Consider the following 6,172-nt stretch of genomic DNA (forward strand, 5'->3'; position numbering starts at 1 on the left):
AAATTGATCTTGGAGACAGCGTTTTGGGTGAAGTAGAAAAGAACAGCTTTATCGCTTTCTCTGGTAAAGGGGACCACAGCAGGCTAATGCCCTCAAAACTGTGTGTCCCCGACTTGGAGGGGCTGTTGAGAAGTGTTATAGTAATGGTTCAAAGAGGGCATGATCAGCTGGGGGACATTCTTCTGATTGGTTGGGGGTGAGGTAAGTGGGAGTCAGCGTCATCAACCTTCTGGTTACAACTGGTCTGGGTCTACGTGCTTGTGGGCAGCATACAGTTAACTTCTCCCACCTGGTGGGTGGTTCAGTGTCTGCAAAACAGCTCAAAGATATTGTTATGAATATCCCTTGGGGAAAACCAGGACTCTGCCCCAAGGCTGCACTATTGCTTTTTAAATTTTTTTCCCTGACTGCTCCTCCCTTGTTTCTACATCCCCTCCCTTCCCTGATTAGCAACTGTTTGAACCTGCCCTTTGGAATTTAGGGAAGGTCATGGAGGCTGAATAAAGCCTATTTCCTGCTAACAAGAAAATGGGGGACACAGAAAGACTTTTGTGCCCAGGCACCCCACAGGGTCCTGCTCAGTTTCATTTCTTCTGCAGGCTTCCAAGCCCTCCAGGCCTGAGGTGTGAGAGAGGAGCAAGCTTTCAGTCAAATGAGAGTGAACGTTTTACTTAGATTGAACTAATATTTTTATACTTGGAAAAATTAATTCCTGAGACTGTCTAAAAAATCTAAGGCATCTGAGAGATGACATGCAGAAATGAGGAAAAGGATTTGACAAAATTATTTGAAAATAGTAATGGAAAAAAATAAATCCATTTTCTAATGTGCCCATACTGCATTTCCTTACATTGATCCACTGGTAAATTGGTTTTGTAGTTTTCACTATTTACGTTTATGTGGTATTTCACAGCTTTTAACATGCTTTTATGTAGTTATCAAATTTGATCATCACCAAAAACCTACAGATGCCAGAATAGATATCATTACTGTCCTTTCTGAGATGAAGAAACTAGGTCTTAAAAAATGTCAGTTGTCTTTCCCAAAGCTGGATAACTAGTACCTGCAAAGGCAAGACTCTACATTAGCACTCTTCCCTCTGCTCTTTGCTCTCAAATGGAATCTACCAGGAAGGAGCATATTTGGGATTCACTTATTACTCATCACTGCTGACTCAAATATTTGAGTAGAAACTTAGCAGAGTTAACTTACTGCACATATAAAACTGGTGATGATCTTACTGATAATAGTAAATGTTTAATTTACATAGAATACACTGTACACATTCATGTATGCAATTTGCTATTTTGACATATGTATACGCAAGGAATCATCACGAGGGTGAAGGTAGTTAACATATCAATCAACCCCGAAAGTTTCCCAGTGACCCATCCCTCCCTTCTGCCCATCCTTACCTTCTCCCCAAGCAACCACTAATCTACTTTCAATCTGTATAAATTTACATTTTATATAAATGGAATCATATATATAATCTTTTTTCTGTTTCCTTATGCATGGCATAATTGGGATATTCATTCACAATTTTGTATTTATCAATAGTGTGTATTGCTGAGTAATATTTCATTGCAGATTGCTTATTCTGTTGATGAGCATTTGGATTATATCTAGGGTTTTTACAAATAAGGCTTCTATGAACATTTTTGCACAAGTCTTTGTATGAATATATAATTTTCTTTGACAAATACTTAGGAGTGGAATGGCTAGGTAATATGGTAGGTGTATTTTTTTCTAGAAACTTTCAAACTGTTTTCCAAAGTGGAAAAAATAAGATGCAGCTGGACAAGCAGCTGCTGAGTCCAGAGTGACAAGAGTGGGAGGTGAAGAGGGGGATCACTCCTAAGGCCAAGCACAATGTTGAAGCTGCATTAACCTCTACTTGACACTTTGTTACCAATTTTAGATTTCAAATCATAGACTGTATATTTCTTTAACATTTTTTTTAAATAAGAGAAGAAAAAGCTGTGTGGGAAAACACAAATAATTACAATTTTAAAAGAAGGCTTATTGAAAACAAAATAAACCCACAACAAAAAACAAAAAAAGGCAAATTTTCTCTTTTTGAAGTTATTTCTCTTAGGGCAAGTACAATGTCTCAGTTTCAATGCTTATGAATTCTGGTTAGGTAAAAAAGAGTTTGCATTTTATCTTAAGCCTATTTTTTACGATCAAAAGAAAACGTGTTTTAAAAAGGAAAAAAGAGTTCTCCTTTTACAGGTTTCAGAGGGTTAAAGAGGACATGCCAGTAAAGTCAAACCTTGAATGAAAAAGCCATGAGAATTTGGAGGGAGGGGGGAGGGGCTACATTACAAACACCTGTGGGGTAGAACGCCCAGCTTTTCTCTCTGACCCAGGACAAATGTAATCCTGATTGTTAAACTATTTCTGGTTTCCAAATCTAACCAAAATAAGTCTGAGAGAGACCTAAATTAGAAACCTCTTTTATTAAGGAAAAAAAATGTTTAAGTCTGAGAGAGACCTAAATTAGAAACCTCTTTTATTAAGGAAAAAAAATGTTTAAAAATAACCACCTTAAGATCTAGGTAAGTTAAATAGCTGGGTTTGGGGCAGATGTGCATAATAACTAATTAGTAGCCCCTGGCAGGATTAAAAACAGCTTTGGGGGGAGGAGTTAAGTATAGATTGGTGCGTTTCAGTTGAGCCAGTTAGTACTCTTCCAGTAAAAATGGTGTGCCAACAGAGTGCTGCGGGAACCAGGACTTTCTGGAAGTCTGCTCGGTAAGTCCAGCTCACAGCGAAGCCGTGTCCACTGAAGGAGGGAAATCACTGTCCAGCAAAAGTGAGTTGTAATTAATGAGAAGGCACTCTCATCAAAAGAGTACACAAAGCAAGAAACAGCGTTTTAGTCTGCTTCAAGGCAGAAGTAAGCTGACAGGTTTGCTTAATCTGCTGTTTGCTAAAGACTTGTAACTGCCCCATATTTTCTGCTGCTCAGACCAGCCTTCCCATAATGACAAAAAAAGTAGTTGCAGGCTCCAGTGGAGTGGAAACAATGACCACACGTTTCTTTGCCTCAGAAGGAGATTGGTGCCATTGATTTGTTGGATTTTCCATTGACTCTAAATAGGAATTTTTAGGTGAACAATTGGTCAAAAGTGAGTTTAAATTTTACTAATGAAAGAGGAAACCTGAGACAAAAGGAGAGAGATCCCTCACTATAATTAAAAAAGGATTCACTTTTGCGTGACCCTTTTGGTTTTAAGAATAAAATTTGTCGGGCTTCCCTGGTGGTGCAGTGGTTGAGAGTCCGCCTGCCGATGCAGGGGACACGGGTTTGTGCCCCGGTCTGGGAAGATCCCATATGCCGCGGTGCAGCTGGACCCGTGAGCCACGGCCGCTGAGCCTGTGCGTCCGGAGCCTGTGCTCTGCAGCGGGAGAGGCCACAACAGTGAGAGGCCCGCGTACCGCAGAAAAAAAAAAAAAAAAAAAAATATGTCAAAGCTACAACGGTTGAATAATTTAGGTTAAACAATAGGGCCTTGTGTGTAAGCATTGTTATTGTTTTAATGGCAGAAATTAAACACCCATGGACATTTAGAAAATAAATAACCTTCCTTTTTGTGTCAACCAAGACATAACTCCAAAAGAGAGTTTCTGATGGCAGTACCAGAACGTTCTTCTACGCTTTCCTTTAAAATGGTAAATGACTTGATGAGCATCGTATTTAGTGTAGAAAAGCGACACCTGCCGATAAGCTGTGAAGAAACCAGCACTAAACATGCGAGGTTATGCAGACGCGGAAGAACTAAACTGTATGAATTCCTAGCATTAAAAATTCAAACTAAGGTTTCTGAGTGGAGAGCCCGTGTTTGCTCTGTGAGACTCATCTAGGTCTTATTTTCTGGTGAGTAGAGGGCACTGGTGGTCTTCTGACGTCTAGGTCAGCACAAGATTAAATGCCAAGATTTTATGAATAATTAAGGGCTTCCTATCAAAATGTTTGTTCAGCTTAAGGACAAAGGGTTTCTGATTTCTGGTCTTAAGGAAGAATGTAAGGGTTTGATTGGCATAGAAATGAGTGTGGGGAAAGAGCCGAGAGGAAGCCAGGAGGAAGGGCCCTCACCTCCGCGGGCAAGTGCCAACACTTGATCTGGGCCAGTGCCCAGGAGCCCCAAATCTGCCTCTAGTCTAGGGAGTTTGTTAGGAAGTAGGATTGGGCCTTGAAGACAGTCTTGTGTGTACCTTGTCTGCTAACAGCCTGACGATTGTTTACTAATACTCTGGCCTAAGTTACTTCACAGGGGTCGCTCCCTGCTACACAGTGTTGAAATTACATTCAGAGATTAAAAAAAAAAAGTGTGTGTAGCAGTATTTTTCCACAAAACGAAGTGCAAAATATCTTTAACAAATAATGATGGTAGTAAGAAATATTTGACATAGTCGTGCAAAAATGCATCTCATTTTACAAAGGCTTAGACATTTGTAAACATTTACAGAATATCCCCTAGGTTTTTAGGCTGTGACCCTTACAATCTTACTATTTTTCTTTGTATTTAAATGTGGCTGTTTGTCTAAAAAACGTTAACATGAAAGTTCAGCGATCTCCAGTTCACCAAATATTCTCTCCCGCGGCACGAAGATGATAATGATGATTATAAAATACCACTGAACAAGACTGTACAAACAGATGAGCAGGCACACTGCAGGGCTGAACAGGGTCCAGTACAGTATAGGGAGCAATTTGACCAGAAGGATCCTGAGCTCAGACTTGCAAGGTGGAATTACAGTCTGTCTCATAAAGTAAAGAGTCTTCTCCCCCCAGTAGAAGGAGTGCAGCCTCTCTTCTTTCTCCTCCCACCACTTGCGGTACCGGAGTTGGAGGTCCTCCTTGGACGTGGGGAGGGTGTCTACTGGGTATCGGTGGGCGTGGAAGTGGATTTCCTTGGGAAAGTCCTTGAGGAGGAGTTGCCTCTCTGTCTGAGGAATGATATGAGGATATGCCACCATGGTGTCATGGACAGCGTCTAGGTTCTTACCTTCTCTTAGTCTACTACAAAAGTAAAGCCTGTAGTTCTTGGATGTAAGACATTTTCATATTTTTGAAGTCCATTCTTTTTAGCAAATTCATTACTTCGAGCCGTGCAATTTTTTGTGACATCAGTCCCTTCTGGGAATATGAGAGTTGAAGTGGTTCATGCATATCACAAAAATAATCAATCATGTCTTCAAAACGACTGTTGTCATCCTTCCATTTCCTGTGAGTGAAGATATAGGCAGCAGCCTGCATGGCCCAACCAAATCCAGGAATACTTTTGAGACTGGCTTCGAGGCAAATTTTTTCTAATCTGAGGTAGTTATGTCTCATCAGGCAATTCCACAGAAATATTCAGTCCATTCTTGTTGGATGATTCATGATAATAACAGTTCTTTCTCCAGGAACAAATGCATCACCTGTTAATAATCACTTTTACACCAAACATGGTCTCCAGCAGTGCCACAGGTAGAGTGAGCCAGGTTGCCACAAGGCAGTTGTTGATCCAGTGAAACCAAGATGGGTTTACAAACATCAAAGGTGAAAAGGGACCCAACATAAAAATGCTTCCAAAGATGCTTCCCCAAAATAGAGTGAGTATAAAGTAAATCCCTCTCCAAAAATGCTTCCCCAAAATAGTATAAAGTAAATCCCTCTTCAAAAATGCTTCCTCAAAATAGAGTGAGTATAAAGTAAATTGCTCTCCAAAAATGCTTCGCCTCTCCATGATACCATGATTATCCTGGATGTGAGTCTTTGGTCAGACAGATGAATTGCAAATTTCTTCTTCCAGTCTGTATTTTGCCTTTCATTCTCTCAATGGTGCCTTAGATGATTCTTCCCTTTGAGTGCCTTTCCTACAATGGGCCACGTTTACACTAGACCCTGCTGACTTTGGTGATATAATTAAGTGTTCTGTAGTCTCAGAAATCAGAAGCCTAGAGGTTTCTGTAAAGCCTGGATCTGTTATACCTTATTTGACCCAACAACCTCGGGGTTTACAGTTCTCCTGAAAGTCAGTAACGAAGAAATCCCTGCTTTATCCTTGTTCCTAAATTAATTAGTGGTATCTCCAATCTCCAACAGTATAGTTACCAAAAAATCAAAGCAAACAAATAAAACACCTTAGTTTTCTCTTCACTTGCTCAGTAAGTGCTCCCC

The 6,172-nt window shown here is 40.3% G+C and overlaps 1 pseudogene; it reads right to left on the reverse strand.

Moving 5' to 3' along the window:
- Nucleotides 1-4,588: 4,588 nt before the first annotated feature.
- Nucleotides 4,589-5,738, reverse strand: LOC112393580 (lysocardiolipin acyltransferase 1 pseudogene; annotated as a pseudogene).
- Nucleotides 5,739-6,172: the final 434 nt, after the last annotated feature.

The sequence above is a fragment of the Neophocaena asiaeorientalis genome, unplaced genomic scaffold (assembly GCF_003031525.2).
Source record: "Neophocaena asiaeorientalis asiaeorientalis breed wild unplaced genomic scaffold, Neophocaena_asiaeorientalis_V1.1 scaffold72, whole genome shotgun sequence".
NCBI lineage: Eukaryota > Metazoa > Chordata > Mammalia > Artiodactyla > Phocoenidae > Neophocaena > Neophocaena asiaeorientalis.